Here is a 22,895-nt window from a genome sequence, read left to right as displayed (position 1 = left end):
GTTGCAGCCTGGTGGCTAAAATCCTTGCTTTATATGCCCAGGATCTATTGTGGATGCTGGTTCTAATCCTAGCAGCTCTGCTTGTGGCTTGGAAAGCAGTACAGGATGGACCAAAACCGTGGGAGACCCAGGGGAGGCTCCTGGCTTCAGATCAGCTCAGCTCCTGTGCGGCTGCTTGGGGAGTGAATAATCAGATGGAAGAACTTTCTCTCTGTCTCTCCTCTCTGTATATCTGCCTTTCCAGTAAATCTTAAAACAAACAAAGCAAAACAAAACAAAGAAAGACATTGATTTCTTGCAGTTCTGGGAGGTTGGGAAGTCCTGTAGTGTCCCATGGACTGCTGTCTTTGCTTTGTTGTCATGGGGCAGAAGCAGGGAGGGAGCCGGCCTGGGTCTCTTTTGTAAAGGTCTTAATGGTGTCTTACGGTGCGATTGGTACTCTTTCTTTGTAGTTGTCCTGACACTCTGACTCATGTTTTGCAATAAAAGTTTCTCTTTTTTTGACACATTCAGGGAGTTTGAAAATTATCCAGCAGAAGAAATATACTGCTCACGGAATAGTATTTTATAGAGAGAAGTGCTCCATTTTTTTTTTTTTGTACTTCATTCAAGAACATACATCATTGAGTTGAAAGACAATTGCTGGTGTTTAAGCTGTTGTAGTTTGGCAAAGTCCAACGACAAAGAACAGTAATTCAGACAAAAGGAAATTATGCAAACTGGGTTGCTTTGCATCCCAGAAACTTCTGTAAAACTGGAGATAGAAATTCAATCTGAAAACATACTTGCATTATTGTCAGTACACTAAGGTTTTTACTAAATTAAACGGATGTGATACACAAACGGAAGATCCAATTGGCTTGTGACGTCACATGTGTCCGTAGTCTCTTGGGGTGAGAAATTTCACATGGACAATTTGTTTCCTGAAAAGCATACTTTCAGTCAGATCATCAGGGATTTCAAGGGAAATGATGTGTGCGTGTTGCTAAGGCACAGAAATAATAAAAGCTGGAGGAAATATGAGCATTCTTTCAATTTATTTGATTATGCAATCAGGTTTTATCAAGTAACTGCTTCTTGGCTTGTGTGGCTTGGATACATCCACAATGAAATTTTCACGTTGAAACTTAATGGCTAATGTGTAATGAATGCTAATGTGAATGTGGTGAATGCCACTGGTTGTGAATGGAGCGAAGGCTTCATGCTCTGCTCTCCTGACCGCCCTCCTCCTGCTTGTGAGCCACGGTGTCCCTTCTTTCTGGAGGATGCAGCAACAGGCACACTCCCAGGAAGGAGAAACAGGAGCTGTCCCACAACTCTAAATCTTCTTCTCTTGGCCCTCCCAGCTTCTAGAACCCAGTTGGTTACATTTTGTTATCGTCAATGAATAGACCCAGCAGCATCTCCTTTCTTCTTTGAGAGAAGTCTCAAGTTCTTAGAAATCTCAAAATAGAAACATACAGTGACTTAAGTTTCCTCATTGCCAGTGTAAGTTTATGTCAAATATGGCAGTGATCCCTAACTTTTTATTTTTTGTTCACTTGACACTCACTTGAACTCTTGTTTCTTTATAACTTCTTGTAATAGAAATGTTATGATGGGATTGATATTGGTATTTTGAGAGAAACACATGTCAACATTGGCAAGTGTTCAGATGTTAGCTTGGTTCCCATTGTAAAATCAACACTGCACCACAAAACTGAGGGGACGCATTTCTATTTGCATTTGTAATAGCAGCAGCAGCAGTTACTGTTTCTTTGTGATTGTATTCTTGCACCACCACGAATGCTGTAGGTTGTGGCTTCCTAAATCTGCCCTGGGCTTTATGCTGACACAGGGTCTCCGTCACTTACAGACACTCGTGTAGATGGCAGTGTTTTCTGACCATCACCTTGGATGTAAGAGGTACAGGTCTGTCACTGTGAGTGGCTGCGTGTCAGAGACTCAAAGGGAACTGGTTGAAGCCTGCCTGTTGCCTCATCATGTACCCTGACCTGGTTCATGCTTCATGGCTTAACGCGGTTGGATCTTGGCATTAACTCTGGCCGGGACCTGGTGACTGTTCTCTGTATTGCCCTTCAGATATTTTGGAAGGGGAAACTAAAAATAATAGTCATGGGAACCTAATAGTTCCCAGAGGCCTAACTGACAAAAGCATAAAGGACAAACAAACAGCGTGATGCCCAAAGTCACTGGCCTGTTGCTTTAGCTCCCCATGCCTGTAACCTTTATGGATCAATGGAGTAGGAGTTTCGTGTGCAGCATTTTACATTGTTCCTAACAAAGAAAGTGAGAGTACTTATTACATAGTATTTACTGAGGATGGGAAGCACGCTGAGGATACCTAATAATATCATTTTGCGGAATTCCTTCTTTGGTTTCCAAGTAAAGCCTTATGTCATTTACTTTGAGCAAACCAAACAAAATTAGGCAACGGCAATAGCAACAAAAATACTGCCATGCAATTCAGATATTTTGGGTAGAACACTGAAGTTATCTATATTTGCGTGTATTTTCTATGAAGAAGTTTCTTCTTTAAGAAATGTTTTGATCTAATGTTTAGGTTACCTTAATAGACTGAGTTGTGTGGAAGGATCCCCGTCATCATGTGAAGCTGATTATTCAGTTGTCTCAGTTCAGCTCCTTGCCTGGGTAAAAAGAAGTAATGTTGCATAAAATGAAGATGGAAAACTAGGTCACTTTCATTCTGGAGAAAATGAGAGTTCACAGATATTAGAGAAATTTAAACACTCAATATTTCATAGGGAAACCCATTACACGAGGAGGTTGTGATATATGTCCATCTATTTCCACAGCTTTTCCAACATTCATTATTTAGAAGATAGCTAGAATTCATTTCTGGGAATACAGTTACTAGCATATTATTATTTTTTTTAACATGAGTACCCAGAAGGAAATCATATTCTGCCTGAGAAATTCCTTATGTAATGTGAGATTTTTTTGTGTTCCAATGGACATACATTGCAGAATCGATGCATCATCTAGATAAGTGACAGACTGTCTTCATTAAGCAATTATTTCGATTTTTTTCCCCAAGGGATAACATTGCACGTTAATATTGTGCTATGAAGACAGAATTACTTCTCTGTTTCAGTATTATTGTTAGGCTTATTTTCATCAATTAGGGGATAAAACATTTTTTTTATCTGCCTGTATTATTTATCTATCTGCACGTTTAATCATGTGAACTTAACACTTGAGTTAACCTGCATTCATAGGATTTTAAGCACATGTTTTCATAATGGCTACATGTTCATTTTCATGCATCATTACTTTTATATTATTCATAATGTTTTTAGAATAATGAGCATTATTCATAATGCTACTGGTCCTGGACAGGTACTTGACAGCACATACCTTCTCTGTTCACACAGCGCCAAAGTGCAAAATGTTCCCAGCTCATTTTACAGGGGATGTCATTTTAGCAGAGTATTCCTGGCTTCGAAATTCTACTAACCACCGTTTAGGAAATGTTGTGGAAAAAAACATTTATATTTATAGACAAATTAGAATTTTGAAAAGACTATGTATAAAACCCCCTTCTCATATATCTAAAGAGTGCTTAAATTTGCAATACATTTTCTCACTATGTATATTTTCAAGGATTTTATAACCTCTGAGTAGATGGCTCTTGTTTTCATACTAAAATGACAAACATCAACATTACATGGTTTATTAAAATTTTAATATTTATATTATATTAGAATAATGAATGAAATTATTTAAAGTGGGAATAACTGGAATATAGCCTGGTGGACACAAAATGACTTTATTCTACCTGGTCATTAGATTCTACAGGGACATTTATGTGAGATCACTGGTTTTTTGGAAGTTATTAATGAAATATTTCTGCCATCCCAAATCGGGCTTAAACTTTTACAAAAGATGTAACTTTGCCGGTATACTGATTCCTCTTGTTTCTAAGACTGCTGCATCATACAGAGAAGCATTCTACACTTTGCTGTTCATTCTGCTAATAAAGGCTCTTAAGTATAGCTTCATTTTACTATTGCTAACTGGCTGACACCATTTTGTGTAATTCTGCACTCTTCCATTCTTCTTCATAGGAGACAAAGACATTTAGTATGTTTTAGAGGGATATTACTACACATACACTGAAACCAGTCCCTGACATTTGCAACAAATTGTATTTTATTTGACAGCCACAGTGATACAGTTTGCAGCCCTATGACTTCATTGCTTAATTTTTGGCCCTAATTGCATGCTTATCCGCTGTACAACTCAACATATCTTTCTTACCATATTCTAAAGCTTTATTCTACATACTATATACTCAAGCATTTATTAAACCATGTGAGAACCATATTTATAGATTTTAAACTGTGGATACTTAGTACTTTGGTGTTAATTATGATTTCCTATAATTTGGTGTACAACACCACCAAACCTGTAGGAGTTGCTGTAGAACCCTCAGAGCTAGGTCCCTTCCCTGACTCACAGCAAGATCATTACTGGTGCTGGGGGTAGCAGAAAAAAAGAAGGTGAGGATTGCAAAGCACAGCTCAAGGAGCCAAGGACCATTGCTCAACTCCTAAGCTCCCTGAGGGCTTGGGGGGAACTTTCTCCTATATTGAAATTGGGCTTGGGAGTGCATGTTCAGTTCCTGTCCAGGTTCCTGATTGGTCATGTTCCTTAGGAAATTGTGATGACAAGAAATTAAGCTCCAGTCAGTACAGGGGCTACAGGCAGGTGGTAATTCTCTTTTTTCTGGGACCACAGAGTTTCTGGGAAAGAAGCCGCTCAAGGTAAGACCAAACATTCAGGTGTTATATGTAAGGGAGACACCTGCATTCGTGAAGTTTGTGTGCAGGAATCCTATAGGGCCAGCTGCACCACTCCCTCAGTTCATTGCACCAAGTCTGGTAAGAGTTTGATTTGCACAGAAGAGTAGAGCATGCACCTGCAAAAATGTAACGTGTGCCTAGAAGTAGTCTTGGTGGTGAACATTTCTATGTGTTACCTTGCTTAATCTTTAAGAAACAGTTTTATTCTTCTTGAAGGCAAGGTTAGAGAGCGCGAGCGAAAGGGTTTCCATCAGCTGGATGATACCTCAGTGGCACAATGGAGTCTGGAATTCCGTCCAGGTCTTCCACCTGGGTTGTGGGTGCCCCACAACCTGGGTCCATCCTCTGCTTCTTTCTCTGGCACATTAGAAGAGAATTTTGTCAGAAAAGGAGCAGCTGTTTCCGAAACTGGTGCTCACATGGGATGCTGGTGTTTTAGGCGATAGCTTAAGCTGATCACAACACCAGCTCCTATTCCTTCCTACAGGAAAAGAAGAAAGGCACAGAGAGAACAAATGATTCACTACAACTCAGATCATCGACAGAGATGATATTTAGACTGAATACTCTTACTTCGGATTCCACATTTTTAAAGTAATAGTTGGAGTGATAGAGACAGACGCAGAGAGTTGCGAACAGATTGCTTGAGCAATCACCTTTGCCATGCAGTCTTCCTTCACAGGCAAATGGATCCACAGGGAATGGAAAGGATCCAATTTGAATCCAGGAGTCTTGCCTTAATGGCTAGGCTAAACACGCACCCTCAGAAACCATACTCATCGTGTGCGTAGTTCAGTTTGTAGCCAGGGAGAAGAGCTCGCTGACATATTATTTCTGCTGGTGAGGTCTATGTTGATGCTAAAGAGACAGGAAAGAGAATGATCCTCATCCTGCCAACATCTGTGTTTCAAAGGGCTAATGAGATAAAAGCATAAAGATTTTAGTTGATCAGCATTTTATGTGGCACAGGATTCTTCAGGTGGAAGCCTCAGAGACACAGTGTAAGTACTCTCCTTCTTTTGTGCTTATGGAGAACTGTATAAAACTAGGTTATTTAAAAATGAGCCTGCCCTGGTATCAATACCCAGCGGGGAGGGAGATACAGCAAGGCCATTGTGTTCAGGTTTGTCTGGATCTTTCTGTATACCATTCTTTCCTTCTTGGTGTGGGGAAAGATCCTTCCTGGACTTGGGGGTCTTACAATTTAGAATCCAGCAAGGTAGATCTGATAGTTACTTTACAGCCAACTCTCAAATTGGAAGGTGGGGAGGAAGCCAAAATCACAGATTTTCATGTTGCCTTTGAGGAAAGTGGCCCTGATTTTTTTTTTTTTTGTGGTCCACCATGGGGAAGAGGAACTTCAGTTTTCGTGCTTGGCCTCTGGGAAGAAAGATGGGCACGACTCCAGCGAAGGTCAGAGGGCAAGTTTGCTTCTGAGGCCTTTAATCTGGAGTCTGATTTTCTGAATCTCAACAGTACTGATATTTCCCCTTTCCATTTACTTAAAATACTTACAGTAGTTTTTGAATTCTTAGAAACATGGCCTTCTGTTTTCTTCAAAAGTTGGCCTGGTGATTTCATTTTTGAGCTCAAATATAATCTGGGTCAGGGTATCCTGTCTTCCTAGGGTCCTAGGAAGAGATGGAGCTAGCCTGAAATGGGTACACTTTTAAGGACAACTGCAGAATTCTAGTAGTCTTTCCTAATATACCCAGATCAAGATTTCATGCCAATAATCAACCTGTTGCTCCCTGAAATACACCCCCCCCTTTTTTTTTTGTATGAGGGAAAGTACATTTATACATTCATGACTTTGAGGTTAAATTATGCTTCCACCTGTATTAACTGCCGAGTCTAGGACTCTCTGGGTCCTGGGTCTGTTGTGACCAGGTACTTTCTCTGGAAAGGGCAGTTCTTAAATCCCATTGCAGAGCTGAATTCTGACTCTTCTACAGGGGAATACATCTGTGATTTCTTCCTGCCTGCCTGGATTCGGGCTCCATCCTGGGGGTCAGGGATCTGACCCGTGGCACGGACTCTCCCTAGTTATTGCTGGTGATTGTCACACATCCTCTGATGTCTGATCTGACTAAATGCCTCACTCTGTGTTAGTATCTAATGATGTACACCTTCTCTGGAGTGTCACGTTACCACTGTTTCAGTTTTAGGTTACAATTTCATTGAGAAGTGAATAATGCGTATTATACACTATGAGCTTAGTTTTATTTCAAATTTTAATGTACAAAACACCAGCTACTAACATACAAAGAGTGTGTATGTGTATAGATATAAACACATACTAGGAAAGTGAGAATTTTTTTTTTATTCTACTCTTGTGTTTTTTTGGGGGGTTGGGTTCATGGAGGCAATGAGAAGAGATGGTCTACAGAAATAGCTATTAATGTTACTTCAGTTGGAAAGCTGTGTTTGCTTTTAGTAAACTATTAATTTTAATTAATATTTATCATATTTCCAAATATGCTTGTAACTCTACCTCCTTGTCTCCATTCTACCTTTTAGTCATATGCGCTTTTTACTCTCTGATTCTTCTGATAGAAGTAAATAGAAAATTAATGACTGTCACTGTCAGATTGTAGAGTCACGGGTAAAGGGGGGATCAAACGTGCTGGGCGTCCTCGAGTACTTTACTCTGTATTAAAAATAAAATGCATGTGAGCTGAAAAGCTATCTTTTAATGATGGATAAGCTAACATTAGACATACCTATTTAATTACATGTTTCAACATTATTGTCAGCCTACTTATGTGTTGCTGGGCTGCTGTGTAAGCTTTCTTTCGGGCTGAAAAAATAATTTGTTGTTTCTGCCCTATCCTTATTCTTTTAAAGTAGATCACAGAAATTTTTCAAACATTTCAGCCAGTACATATTTTGATAGGATACATAACTGTAATTTTGTTTTACTGCCATGGAGTATTTGATATATGTTTTGCTCATGTTGTATAAACTTATCTTCTTATTATCCTATATATTTTTTGTCATATGTACTTTATATATAAATATTGCAAATGCCTTCTTTTTGATTTAGGTTTTTGTGTGATGTCTTCTGAAAGTGATTCTGAATGTCAGTAGCAGAACTTAGCAATTGTTTCTATTCTAGTCTCTTTATTTATTTATTTATTGGAAAGGCAATAAGAAAGAAAGCTTCTATTTGCTGGTTCATTCTGCAGATATCCACAACAGCTGGGGCTGGGTCAGGACAAAAGCAGACAGCAGGAGCAGTGCAGCAGTCAAGGGCTTGAGCATGACCTGTCATCTTCTGCCCCTGAGAGTGTGCATTGCGGGGAATCTAGAACTGCAGGTGGAGCCGGGACTCACACTCGGGCATTCCAGCATGCAAGCCAGGCATCTCAAGTTGTATGTTAACCACCTTGTTTTCAGTTTGTTTGTTTGTTTATTTATTTATTTAGGAGCAGGGTGGGGGAGAGGATGTATCTTTCTCAACTTCTTGATATTTTTCATAGAGTTGTTTTCTTGGATGACATGTTTTTAAAAGAAATATTTATTTGGGTTTTCATTGGGAAGAATTACAGATAGAAAGGGGAGAAATAGAGATCTTCAGTCTGCTGGTTCACTCCCCAAGTGGCCTCACTGGGTAGAGCTGTTCCAGACCAAATCCAGGAGTGTGCAACTCCATATAGGTCTCGTACATGGGTGGCAGTGCAGAAGGGGTTAATCTGTCTTGCCCTGCTTTCCCAGGGTTATTAGCAGGGAGCTTGATTGGGAGCGGAGCAGCTGGGACACCAAACAGTGCCCTTGTGGGATGCCACCATTGCAAGTGAGGGTTCACCTGTACTGCCCTTAACCTAGTCTGCCACAGCCCTGGCCTCTAGGGGGAGAATCATTTTATATATGTATAACTGTCCAGGTCAGCCAGTGATCGTTATTTGTGACTTTTGAGCACTGTTGATAAAATTGTATAGCTGAAGAGCTGGATTTTCAATTTCAACTCCATTTTAAATTTAAATAGCCTCTTTGTATATTTTCCATAACATTCGTACTAATCTTTCTGATGTTCATTATTTAACATTGCATAAGGGGAAAGGCCTGTGTCGTATTTTCCAAAATGAGAGATAGCCACTGATTATTTTTATCTCTATATATGTGTATCTCTCTCTCTCTCTCTCTCTGTGTATTTGTAGACTTTTCATTCTGTCCCTTGATGGATAATCTATCCTGGCACTCACACCCCTCACAGTCGGTCAGAGTCAGGTCCAATTTAGACAAAACTTTATCATTTGTGAACGTTTCTTGAATATTTATAGATCTTAGATTTATCTTTGCTAATAAAAGCAATAGTAAGAATGTCTGCCACTCTTGGACATTTCCTTAATATAAACAGTAGGTGTGTTTTCAAATAGAAAATATTAATAATGAAGTTGTTTCTGTTCTAGCATTTCAGTACACCTAGTGATATTTCCTGAAATAGGTTTCAAGAAACTCCTATCTGTGATTACTGAGTTTATCATTTAATTTGTGCAAGACCTTGTCCTTCATAATATAAAACTCCTCCGTTGAAAGCATTTAAAAAGGACAACTGTAAAAAAAATAAATACCCAGAGAATACTACTTATTGAAAAGTGAAACTTATTGGTAAAGAAGACTACTTTTTCAATATTTTTTTTTTCTGGAGTATTTGATGAACTGAATAGGCTTGGAATTTCACAGACTAAAGTTCTGTGCCATAGTTGGAAACCACGAGGCCAGCCCAAAGCGAAAATCCTTCCTGTGACCCACCAAATCATGTCATCGTTACAGAGATATGCTCTCAGCAGTGCCCATAAGACGTACATGCACACACCCACATACACAGAGCGATGGCTGCAAAGAAACCAGGCTCCCCGCCCTGTAAACTTGGCACAAGTGTAGGGGAAAAACATCACTTCGGGATTCCTGAACAGCAGTCATCCACCACGTGTCTTTGCAGTCCAATTTTATATTCCAGGATGCTTGGAAACATCTATAGTTAGCAGTGTCAGTGAATGCTCCAGACCCTGACAGAAAGAAATTCATGCTGTCTTTAACTAGGAATCCAGTTCAACAGAAACTTAAAATAATAGCCAAGTGATAAGGAGCCAAGTTATTTGAACATGTGAGGCCTTATTAACCAAGAGCAGGGGAAACTACAGGTCATGGAATCTGCTCTGTGAAAACATCGAGTAGCGGTTTTTTCCCTTCTGCTTCAGTGCCTTGTGACATGACATTTGTAGTGCCCAACATAACCCAAGTGAATTGAGAGAGTAAGATTGGTTTAGGTTTACCGGTAGGCAGTAGGAAGCTGTGTTACTTAAAAACACTCTGTACGTGTTCAATAAGAGCTACGGCTGTATAGCTAAACGGACTGGGTTTGGATCTCTGTCCTTGGGAAATTTACTTAATGACTGTGACTCAGCTTCTTCAAGCTGCACAAGGGAGTGATAATAATAGCACCTGTCTCTCAGTTATGGTGAGAAATAAATGATTTCTACAAATGGACAAACCAAAAAGTAAGAGTTTTGCTGTGGATAAAGATGCCACTCAGTAGATATTTTTCTGCTAACTTCGTGTGACCTGTGATCTGATCCAGGGGTCTGGAGTTAAGATTGAGTGGTGAAAGCGTTGTCTACCTGAATATGTGCCTGAAGCCCCACTGGGCTGGACACTGAAAAGTAGGGAGACGGTAACAAGTATGTCTGTTGCAGATTGCTGAAACAGAAGCAAAACAGCTTGTCCATGAGAGGGGGAAAACTCCTTTATTATATAATTTTCTCTATGTAAATATATATTTGAATGATAGTGTTGTTAGTTAAAGAGAGAGAGGTAGAAAATAATCATATCGATTGAGCTTTAGTGTAGGCACATTTTCACAGCTCATGTGTTGAATTTTTAGTGATGATTAGTGAAACACGTTTGTATAGCAGCAGTACATAAGGAGGAGCAACATGAGATACAAGCACCCTGGATACAAGGGATGACGCTCTTCACAGAGAACTCTTGCTGCTTGCTTCAAAACGCTACCAGAAAGCTCGGAGATTTCAGGAACAGTTTCCTTTGGCCTGATTTTAAGTAACTGGAGGCGTTTCTTTTGTTTTTAATTCTGTTTTAACAAATCTGTCGGTTGGCTGTTCGGAGACAGAGTTTGCACCCAATGTTACTCCATTTCCCAGATGTGCGCATGGCTTCGGGCTGGGCACTGTGGCTCTACGGCCCACAGGACAGGCACTTCATCACTGGAACTGCCACTGCTGCCTTGCTGGGTCTCCTTGCGGGAGCTGGAACCGGAAGCCTGAGCTGGGGAGAAAAGGTGGATACTTGGAGGGGGAATGTAGATGTCTCACTCATTAGGCTTTGCGTTTGTGGTTGTTGTTTTATTTTAAGGGAAGAATGTAACTCATAAGTGATGAGTTCCTGTGTGAATACAAGTGAATTCACTTAAAAGTGAATACAAGTGAGTACTTGCAGGTTTGTTCCAGGTTATTACCCAGTCTCTGTGACTTAAAAACAAATAGCTTGTGTTTCCGTGTAGATGGTCTTTTACAACAAACATCACGTATTCGTGGATTCACCTCATTTATGCAGAGAATTGGACTGGTGAACTGCTTCTGTTTTACAGCGGCCCTGGGCTCAGTTACTCAATTACATAGCAAGTGTGGAGTGGTGCCGGATTCAAACACACGGGTTCAGCTTCAGGCGTCTTCCCAATTCATGACAGCAAATTGCTCTTGCATAGAAGTGAATATTTGGTTGTCCTCGTGTTGGAATATATCCTTGGGCTCAGGCTCAGTCCATAGTATATTTTTGTTTACCTTTGGTTTTTCTTTTATTTTTTAAAAGATTTTGATTTATCTAAATAAGAGAGAGGAGAGAGAACAAGAGCCAGAGATGGGGGGAAGGAGGTGAGGCGGTGGGATAGAGGGTCCAATGTGCTGATCTGTTGGCACAGATCCCAAATGCCCTCAAATGCCAGGTCAGGGCCTCACCCAGGCCAGGAGCCAAAAGCTCAACCCAGATCTTTCAGGTAAGCAGCAGGCACCTCACTACTTGTGCCATCACCTGCTGCCTCCCAGGGTCTATTGTAGAAAGCTTAAGTCAGGAGCTGGAGGCAGGCATTGAACCTAGGCACTGCCCTGCAGGCTACAAGTGTCCAAACCCTAGGCTAAACTCCTACCCTTCTGCTTCTTTTGGCACTGGATTTTCAGACTCACAGCTGATAAAAATTTGATTAAGAAGGAAGACAAGTCTGACAAAGCAAAGAGGGATGCAGGTCATGATGAGGAGACACTTTGAAATGTTTCGCTACTGAGTGAAACAGCTTTAATGTTTCGTCTGAGTATACAGCATGTATACCAATGTATACCACCTACAAGAGACGGCGTGTCTATAGATATTTACAAATATTGTCTACGAAAGACTTCCATCCCAACTCTGGATCATGGAGAGAAGTTGTTCCAACTGTCCCAGCTTTAAATGCACAGTGTGCAAATTAATTTAGGCTCTTACTCCAACTTCACAGCTGCGCTGTCTTGTAACTAAAAGTTTTCCCTCATTAGAAAGGAAGCGAATGTCGCCATTTCCCATGGGTCTCCTGTTACTGATACAGTGTTATGCTTCACACAGTGACTTTAAACTCAGGAGAATTTATGCACAATTGGTGAATTAAACCAGAAATAATTTCTTGTGGCATTATGTCACATTCTCGACAATTTAAAAAAAATCCTTTAATTTCTTTTACCCTTAATTAAAATTAAAAAAAAGTTTTGGAAGGCTATCAAATTTGGGAAGCCTGTAGTTAAATGTGTTGTACTGTATTGAGAATATATTTGTTTCTCATGTAAGCTCCATTTCATGCAATTATCTGTACATTTGTTAATGTCCCAGTCTTTTGAGTGTTACTTATTTGCCTTTTTAAAAATAGAATGTCTGTAATTAATTTTGCCAGAGGAAAGGAAAAGTCTATTGTAGAAAGAAAGTTTCTGTCTTTAAGTAGTGACTTGTTTTTGCCCACAAAGCCTAAGGGAGGGGGGGACTTGGACTTGGTTGGGGTGAGTTAACTGTTTCTGTCAGTTTCCATTATTTTTATATGTAGCACTGGCTTCCCTTTCTTTGTCTTCATCAAAGTTGCCTACCTTTCCATCACTCAACACTGTCTATTCTTCAAATCTTTGCTTTTTTCCCTCTCTTTATGCTTTTTTCCCTCAGTAACACAGCCTCCTTCAGTGTCAGGCCCTTGGAGTCTATGCCTCTTAGTGCAATCACCTCTATAACTCCAGTAGTAGTATGGCCACTGCCCGTGCGGCGTCCTTCTGTCCCCAGTGTTCCAGTTTTACCCTCATCACCTTCTTGCTTGCCTCCACTTGATAGGATGAAGCGAAAAGAAAGAGAGAGAGAAAGAGAAAGCGAATGAGCAGAATTCTTCTGATTAGAAACAAAATTTCATTGCTAATACCCTATTGCTCTAATGAGCGCACCTAAATCTGGTCACACTCCAAAGATTCCTGCTAGTTTATACTATTATCCGGGGGATGAGGGCTCTATCGTGAATTTTTGGAAGGATGGCTTTTCAGTTAAATTTTCTTTTAAATCTATGTCTTTCTTCACATCTATATTTACAATAGTACAACAGTGCTTGGAGACCCCAACCGTCGTTTAATATTTTCTCAAACAGATTTCCATGTTCCTGACTATAAAATGGTATTCCCCGCTTGGGAGACCTGCCTCTTGTGCTGGAATCCCTGTGACTGTGTTCCACCTCTGTTCCTCAGCCAGCTTCCTGCTAGAGCCTCTGGGAAGACAGCAGGCGATGGTCCCAATACTTGGGTTCCTATCTGCCATCCAGGAGATCCTGATGGCATTCTGGGCTCTTTTTAATTGGGGTCACCCAATAAATGTTATGGGTAGTTGGAAGAAGACTGTCAGATGGCAAGTCTCTCTCTCTCTCCTCTGTTCTTTGTGTTTCATTCCACCTTCTACCCCCACCCCCGCTTTCTGTTGCTCAGTCTTTTAAATAAACAAATCCTAAAAGGATACGTATCAATGTTCTGGGTTTTGTATGTAGCATTGCAGTGCAGAACATTCTGAAGGTGGTGGTAGTGAGACAGAAGTGCAGAAGTGAAGGTGGTATGAAGATTGGTAACTTGCTAGAACGCTTGAATGCAGTCCCCGCCACCTGCAGAGTGTGGGTGGTGAACTCTTATTTCATTGTTGCACTCAGTGAATGAAATGCATATCACTTGGCTCATCATCTGTCTTTGGAACTAGGCAATCTCCTCCTCCTGCCTGAAGGCTGTGAATGAGCCAAGTGGTTCTCAGTACAAAGAGCATTGGAAGGGAGCTTAAGAGAAGCTCTGACATCAAGTCTTGGCTATTATTGCGTCAGTGAAATCTGCATATGTTCAATCTGTATGTGTATTACTTTCGTAACAACTGTGTAAAGCTGGAGTTTAACCTTTCTAAGTGGTGAAGGTTAAACGAATTCTCTGATTAAATAGTTGAAATCGGTGAATTTGTAGTATGCTTGGGGGAAAAGCCTTTAGCTGGTCTTTTTGTGAAATTGTATAGTCTTGTGTCCTTTATTACTGTTGATATATCCTGAGAAATGAATCCTTAGAGAATTTTGCGTTGTACAAACACCATAAAGTACTCTTCTCCAAGCTCAGCTGGCTCTGATGTCACTAGGTGAAATCATCTATGAGACAGCTGCTACATAGATGTCATTGATGGAATTGCATTATACTAAACCTGAAGCTTATTATATTCAAGGACAGATTGCTGAACATTGCCTGTTTATGTATTGTATTCTTCCTTGAGAGGGCAAATTTACAGCTGTGAATTAGCCACTCGAGTAGTCTAAGTAGATTTTTGGCAAAAATTCAGAGAGGGAAATATTTCAGAATAGTTTTAGGTCAAGGGTAGAGAAGAAATTAATGGAAATGTGCTTGCACAGTGCATAAGTTTGGTTTCCTGTAGAGTTTGGTGTAGACTACAAACGAAGCTATATCTTTAGTTGTTACTAGAGTTTATTTCCTTCCTGAATTTGGGCTCATAGTTAAGGCAAAGAGATTAGATCTTCTACTGCTAGAATAGGCCACTGGGAAGAAAATAGATTCCAATCTTTATCTTCTGTTTGCAGCAAAATATCCAGTCACTCACCTGAAGACAATCCTCAAGTATGGTGAGATAGCAAACTTGAAATAAACTGAGATATCTACTGAGATATTGGTAATGAACTCAACAAGGCCAAATAATGCATTGCTATATGTGCATTGATGGAGCCTCTTAGCAATATTAAAGTTTATGCTGCCTGTTACTATCAACTTGCTTTACCAATCCATTTAAAACACATTTGAGTGCTTCGCATGTTAGACGTTATGTTCTATGTAGAGATAGCTGGGAGAATGATTCTACCATCCACGCCCATCAGGAATGTGAATCAGTGTGTGTATGAGGGGTCTTCAAATAATTCACAAAAAGTCATATGAGTTAATTATGAAGGGTTTTCAGATACTTTTTGGATGCAGCTTTACTTTATTAATTGCCGTCTTCTCTGAATCTTTGAAAGTACTTCCATATTCCTGTGCTATTCATGTCTGTATGTGGAGGGTGGGATGGAAAGAAATAAGTGACCAAATTGCCAGAATACAAGATAATACCGTTAGGACTCCAGGAGAGCGAGAGAGAGAGAGAGAGAGCGAGAGAGAGAGAGAGAGAGAGAGAGAAAGAGAAAGATCTGAGACCTTTTCCTCCTGGAAAGGCAGGTCCCCATGTTGATGGGAGAATGTCAGTTGATGTCAGTTGGAAGGCTCCTTTGCAGCTGAGCCCTTCAAAGTAGCTGGCAGGAGTGACTTGACACAGAGCCAGAGGGAAGACTGAGCGCAAAGGCCAAGGAAGGAAAGGTTGGGTTCGTTTAACTTTATTTGTGGGTTAGACATATTAGGAACAGATTAAACCTAAATACTAGCATGATGAGATTTGACGTTGGAGTACATTTAATAAAATATGGCTTTTAAAATGACGATTTAAAGTAGTGGAAAAGGAGAGGAACACAAACCTTCCCACCCCAATTTGCCCCAAGTTTCTTTGAATCTGCCTGGGTTTCTCAACCATCAGCATTACGGATATCTTGGACTGGTTAATTCCTTTTGAGGGAGATAGTTAGCACCATTCCTAACCTCTGTTCAACTGGGCCTAGCTGGGCAAGGAGCAGGCAAGGGCATCATATTTAAGGAGGTAGCCATTCTCAAGGTCTTGTACATTTAAATCCTGCCCTTCTACAACCTTGCAAATAAGTGCCTCCTTAATATTTGGCTCCAGACATCATTCTTGCTTCATCCAGTGCTGGCACCGCCTTTTCTCCCAGTTGTGACAGCCACTTGTGTCTCCAAACACTGCTGAATGTCTGCTAGGGGACAAAATGACCCTTCGTTGAGTCACACCGTAGTCTTTCTGAAATGACTCTGTGGACTGTGCTTTCTTTTAAGTGCCTGGAGAAGCAGCCAGCAGTGTGACCTGTTTTTCTTTTTCTCAGTCGTAGCTGATCACAGGTGTACACTGGGTGTGTGTGAGCAGCTGGGCACTGGAGAAGTGGTGATCCGCAGAAAGTGCTGGGGAAGGAAAGCACTGTGAGTGAACGGGCTGGTGGGCACTGTTGGTAGGGAATGGCAGGGCTTGTATGCAAAGTTATCCGCAGGGGGAATCTGTTCTGCTATGAATCAGAGATCTGACTTGTCGGTCTTAGCTGCAATGAAGGCTGAGTATTCTCTTGTCCATTTTGGGGTGATTATGAAAAGGATTTCAAAGTACACTTTTCTGATCTTTATAAAAATGCTCAAACAAAAAAAAGCTACAGGGCACTTGAACTTTATTTCCTTTAAAAAATATTAGGAGCCTCCACAGTGAATACTTGGTTATTATCTCAGCCCTATGGTACCTGCTCTGTTTTCGTGGAATTTGAAGGAGGCAGTGGCATTTGGGCAAGTGAATGAAAGACACACCAGGTGATAGTGTACTGCTAATCGCATTAGATCATAGGCGATCACAGAACCGCAGAGGGTTGTATGTCTCAGTTTAAGTAAGAGACTGTTACTTCGTGTTTGGCTGTAGAGTTTAATCCCTGTAGCCATGGGTGTCTCACCTTCAGTGATGTGTCACTCCACTCTCTTTCTGTAGCACTTAACCAGCACATGATAATGACAACAAATGAAAGCATGCAGTTTAATAATAGCATGTTGACTGCAGCCAGCCAGCCAGTGTGCTTGATTGTATTTGGACTTCATGTTCAGAAACCCTTACTGGTGATTCGTAATGTTAGCCCTGCTTTCTAGATCGACGTATCAAACAGTCAGGTTCATGAACTTTCTGCACTTATTTACCGGTTGGAGTTTGTGTTCTTCAGTAGTAGATGGGCTTATAGAGATTTGTGCAGGGGATCTCCCCAGTGGTGACACCCTACAGACTGCACACTGTGAAAAACACCATGATATTATATGGGTAGGTATACAACAAGCACCCGGTGAATTCCAGTGCTTTCAAGTATTAGTGTATTTACTAAAAATGTTTTTCCAGTGACTCCTGTAAAAAAAGTGTGGAAAGGCAGACTTTATTCAGGATAATTGTAATAGAAAGGGATATCATGATAGTGCATGCTTAGAACCAGAGCAGAGTGAATATGTTCCATTGTGAATGCAGAATGGGCAAGTGCGAATTTATAGTCAAGGAACGGGTTGCAGGTCAGTGGATGGAGAATCACTAACAGGACATTTCACGGGTAAAAGGGCTGCTGGCTGCAGACAGAAGTGTCGGAACCTTCACGTGAGGGATGGTGGAGGATTCGGAACCTGGTCAGGTGGTGATCTGCTATCTGACATGGCAGGACCCTTTATTGGCAAAGCTGGATTTTATGTGGAAGTGCACCAGGTGGCTTGGAGAATGTTCAGGAGGCTGACTGAAGTTTGGCCAAGCAGAGAATTTTGAATTTGAAAATGTTCTTCCTGAACGCTATAGAGCGGGTGAGGGGCAGGCAGGCAGGAATCGGTCCCTTCTTCCCTCCCTCCCTTTTTGTTTGCTTCCTGCAGGATCTTGCCTAAGAAATGGTATTGAGGAAAGGATGAAATTTAATGGGAAGACTTTTTTTTTTTTTTTTTAACCTACTTGTTTCTCCTATTCTAGTGCAACAGATTCAATTGGGAGAGTGAAGTAACCCCATTAGAACTGTTCCTTCAGCTGGCGCTGGTGTTAGGGAAGATTGTGTAATAGTGCTGGAGTTTCTTTTCCAAAGCCCACTGTTAGAATATTTTCTTGCTGTAATTTATTACTGTCGTGGAACCATTAACTTTTATCATTAGAAACTGTACATACACAAGAGGTGTTACAGTTGGATGTGTGTGTTCCAAATTCTCATTACGTGTTGCTGACCTGTCCCTATAAATCTCATCTTGGTGTTATCAGCTTTCTACTCGCTGGCCCTAATGGGAAAGCTCTCTGCTATATTCAGGTCCAAAGTGCACCATCAGACCTTGAGTTTCTGCCCTTTATTAACATTGTCTTTGTAACTTATATCCTCAGCTCTCTTTAGTTGGAAATCCAGCTGAAAAAAAGTTCCTTAGTTTTATATACAAAGTGAGCCTAGGGTAGAACGCGTTACAAATCATGCAATGCAATGAGCAGAGCAGAGTCTTAAAACTTTTACCATTAGGTATTTTTTTTAAGTCCCTTACTAAATAATTACTTTTATACCTATTTTCCCACTTAATAGCCTCGGAACAAAACATGCATTTTTAAGCAGTTTGATACTCATTTTACTGTTTGAAAGCCCAAGTAGCTGGTAAAACAGCAAATTCTGTGAAGAGTGTGCAAGGAGCTGTGTTATAATTTCCTAAGACCTACCTACACTTTTGCTCTACTTTTAATCAAAGATTCTTGTGCAGCAAAAACAGCGTTTCTGACTTGGTTCATATGTTCTTAAGAAAAAGCTATTTTCTTGAGAGATTCCTTTGAGCTCCTCATTCAAGAGCTTTGAGGCTGCTGTCTGTTAAGAGGCAGGACACTGCATTGTTCTTAACCGCTGAAACAGCGCTGTCCCAGGCTCTTCGGGTGTGTGTTCACAGTATTGTAGAAATCCGTATCCCTCAGAAACTTATCTGAAGTGCATACTTAGAAGTATTTGTCTTTCGAAATAGGTAAGCCCTTATTTCACCAGCTTCAATGAAATAACATCTTGAAACAGCTGCAAAGTATATGTCGAAATACAAGTTTGGATCTATTCATTTTTTTTCTGTTAAAACTGGTTAAACCAACTCAACTGAACATAATTTGAACTTCATGAGGTCAGGAAATGAAACGACCAAAAACTGATGTGTGGGCACTATTGTGTTGGAATTGAGTCTAGGAAATCAAGCATGGACTTATTTTTGACAGCATTAATGTCAAGGAAATAAGAGACAACATTATTTAAAAATGTATTCATTACTGAAAATTATCATCATTTTGTAAAATTACCTTGTTTTTTTAATCTATGGGACACAAGCTCTTCAACACTTTCTTGATGCAGTTATTTAACAGAGCTTTCAAGTAACATGATTCTTTAATGTTTGTTGATATATATTTTTATATATTCGCAAATGAGAAGTATATTATTGGTTATTGCTACCTCAGGGTTTATTCTGCTGGGCAGGTAGTAGGCGGAACACACGTTTAGAATACGATTTTGATTATACGAATTTAAAGTCATAGAATCCATCAGTACATCTTTTTCATGTAGTGCTGGGCACATTGTGTTAATCCAGTTGCTGATATTTAGGCAGATGGGCCTGGCATGTTGATTTTCAGGTGATATGAAGATTTTGAGAAAAGAATTCCAACTGCATCTAATTTAGAGGGTTTGTTTCTATTTCCAATAGAAAGCCAACTCATAAAGCCAAATTAGCAATGACTTTACTCATTTTTTATCACAAAAAGAACAGACATATTACTGGTGTAGAACGATTGGTTTTCTAACTTCAGCTATCAAAGGTGAGACCACATTAGACCATTCAGTGGTCAGCCCAACATCACACTGTGTTGTCATTGAAAGATGACCTTTGCTTCCAGCTCTGATTGCGTTTAAGAGGAGGAGAGGCCATTTCCCACTCTTCCACTATTTCTTTTTGGATATTGAATGGCAAGAAAGAACTGTGTCACAAATATATGGGTTAAACCTTTTTTTTTTAAGAGCATGTAAATGTAGAGTACTGCAACATTGATTTTCAAGTCCTGAACTTATGCCTATGGCTCGAAAGAAACTGTACAAATTGCGTTTGGAAACAAAAGGATAATTCCCCAAATATTTTAAAGATAATTATTCGATACTTTGTGACTAACGAGTTTTGGTGTTTTTGGTGACCTTTCCTGCTCCTCTGAGATTTTCTCTCTTTTCACCTCCTTTTCTTTCTGTTGTGCCATTCTCCTGCAAATGATATTGTCTGCCAGTATTACGGCTGTTTTATATTTTCAAATTGCCAGTGATTTTCAATTTTCCATTTTTGATAGGAACTACAGTTATTGACAAAGACATACTGTTAAAAATGAAGCTTTTAATAGTACTCTTTCTGTTGTGTTCTAATTGCATAATCCCTTTTTCTGAAAGAAAGTTTAGTGTCATTCTATCTCATGCGAACATTAAAGAGCTTGCAAACTATAAGTCACATATTATTTCAACAAAGTAGAAGATGGTCCTATTTCTGAAATAGAGAAATGTTGAGTTTTAGAGGTTAACCAAAATTTCCAGATTCATGTTACGCATTTGTAATTGATGAGAGATCTGACTTTTATCCTACAAGTAGTTCTTATATTTTGATAATTTAAATATTTAAATTTAGTCCACTTTTTTATCTAGCATTGGGAAGAATCAGTGCAGTAGTCCATGAACTGATTTTATAAGTGTTTAATGAACTTTGATCTTTCAAAATATGTTAATTGTCTTTTGGGATGTGCCAGCCATTATGTACTTAGAGCATCACCAACTGTTGAACCTTTTGTTGAAATTTGTGTCAAATTTAAAGGATTGTTAAGGGAACTCAGCAATGCTGCTGTGAACGAAGGCAACCTTGGACTTCACATACCTAGTAAGCAGATGTGTAGGGGATTTCAGATTAACTGTTAATATTTGATATCTAGGAGCATTTAATGATTACAGCTTACATATTATATTTAAATTTGGCGAATGTTTCTGCTTCTTAATTGAAATGAAATCTTGCATTGAGTTGGAGTCTTCATACTCTGAGACAAAAAAATACTGTTAACTTCACTTTTCTAAGCATCACGCTTTGTAGTTTTGCTTGTTGCAAGAAGTTAAATGACCGAGATGTTGCAAAAAAGCAAAAACAAACAAACAAACAAACAAAACCAGTGTTACCTTTCCTAAAATAGCCTCTGGTTCTATCTGCCTCCGTAAGAAGCAGAGCCATAATCCTGTTGACTACTAAAGTCATTTATCATGCCAAGTGTTTGTAATTCTTAGGATTTTTTTTTTTTGGTGGTGGTAGTGGGGAGATCTTTTTTTTTTTTCTTTTTTACCGACTGGTTGACAGATATAATGAAAGTTGTTGGCAGCTCCTATCCAAAACAACTGCTGCCATGTATTAATAACTGAAAATATCCAAGTTTCTTTTTGGCAACCTGATAAAGAGTTTGATATTCTAAATGTATTTTTTATATATACATATTCATATGTATATATATATATATATACATAGAGAGAGAGAGAGTATTTTGATGTTTAACTCAAGTTCTCCCTTTTAATTTTACATTAGAAAGTTTTTTTTTAGAGGAATTGTGTGAATTAAAAAAATGACTTGTATAGGCCAAGCGACATGACTTAAAAAGGATTGTAGTTGAATAAAAGTTTACATTGAAATGTTACATGATGCATATCGTGAAAATGATATTTAACTTCTTAAGTTTTAATTTCTGCACAAATTGGATGTATGATAGCTCCTTGGACGAACTGCAGTGAGAACTGGATGGGCTAGCACCAACAAGTAGGGATGGATTTCAGAACAGTTTTACGCAACGGTAGGCTTAGCTTTTAATTTTCCAAACTCCTTTTGAAGGGCTGGCTTAGGTGAATGTCCATCCACTGCTACCTGTTGAATATTGGAGACCTTTGTTGGTCATATGGACAAAAAGAACAATTTTCCCACTACTTACTCCTGTGATTTTTTTTTAAAGTATTATTTACTTCAGGATTCCCTACTCTATGTTCATTTGTTGCCAAATTCTCATGAGTTTTTTTCTTGTACATAGTAGATATTTATTCAGTCATTCATTCAAATGCATTTCTAAGTATTAACTTTGCTTTTGATGGGGATACTGTGATGGAAAAAAGGTGAAGACTTCTGCCTTAATCAATAAAACTAGTTGTATTTCTAATGGACTGTGTTTCCTTATGGCTGCCAAAATATACTATAGTTTGTGGTGGCCTTGTCCTGGGTGTCATCACCAAGGCAATTTAGAGCTTGCTTTTGATGAAAAGATAAACAATAATGGTGATGCTTCTCAAGACTACTTCCTGGGGGCTGACATTGTTGCATAGTGGGTAAAACCGCTGACTGTAGCACTGGCATCCCTGGTTTGAGACCCAGTTGTTTTGCTTCTCATCCAGTTCCCTGCTAATGCACCTGTGATAGTAATGGAAGATGGCTTAATGGGTTAGAACCCTACATGCACGTGAAGCTCTTGCTTCCGGAATTCAGCCTGACTCCATTGTGACTGATGTGGCCCTTTGGCCATTTGCTGAGTGAACCACTAGATGGAAGATTCTGTCTCTTTGTATGTATTTTCCCCTTATTCGTTGTAACTCTGTCTTCAGAATAAATAGAATAAATCTTAACAGAAAAGACTACATTTATATGATCTTAAATATTGAATATCATTAAAATTAGCACATAGTTCCTAAAAGAAAAATGTGTTTGTACCTACAGATTTTGTAATGATAATGTTAATTTACTATAGTTGAAGCACAATGTGAATTAAACTTTTTCCTGCATATTTAGTGATGAAGACAAACTCTGTTAACTGATAATTGAGAGTTTCAAAATG

General features: G+C 39.5%; 1 protein-coding gene across 2 annotated transcripts in view; it reads left to right on the top strand.

Moving 5' to 3' along the window:
- SLC16A7 (solute carrier family 16 member 7) overlaps positions 1–22,895 on the top strand; it is a 139,054-nt gene that overhangs the window by 7,843 nt on the left and 108,316 nt on the right. The window contains exon 1 of one of the 2 annotated variants that reach the window (XM_040982734.1): positions 13,158–16,441. The exons of the other annotated variant lie outside the window; for it this stretch is intronic. The gene's annotated coding sequence lies outside the window, so the exon portion shown is untranslated. Of the gene's footprint in view, positions 1–13,157; positions 16,442–22,895 lie in introns of those variants that run through there. 2 annotated transcript variants of the gene reach the window in all.

This window comes from Ochotona curzoniae, unplaced genomic scaffold (assembly GCF_017591425.1).
Source record: "Ochotona curzoniae isolate NIBS_2020 unplaced genomic scaffold, NIBS_Ocur_1.0 contig_1014, whole genome shotgun sequence".
In the NCBI taxonomy this organism is placed as follows: Eukaryota; Metazoa; Chordata; class Mammalia; order Lagomorpha; family Ochotonidae; genus Ochotona; species Ochotona curzoniae.
Note: the sequence above shows the minus strand (reverse complement) of the source record. Positions and strands in the feature narration are given on the sequence as shown.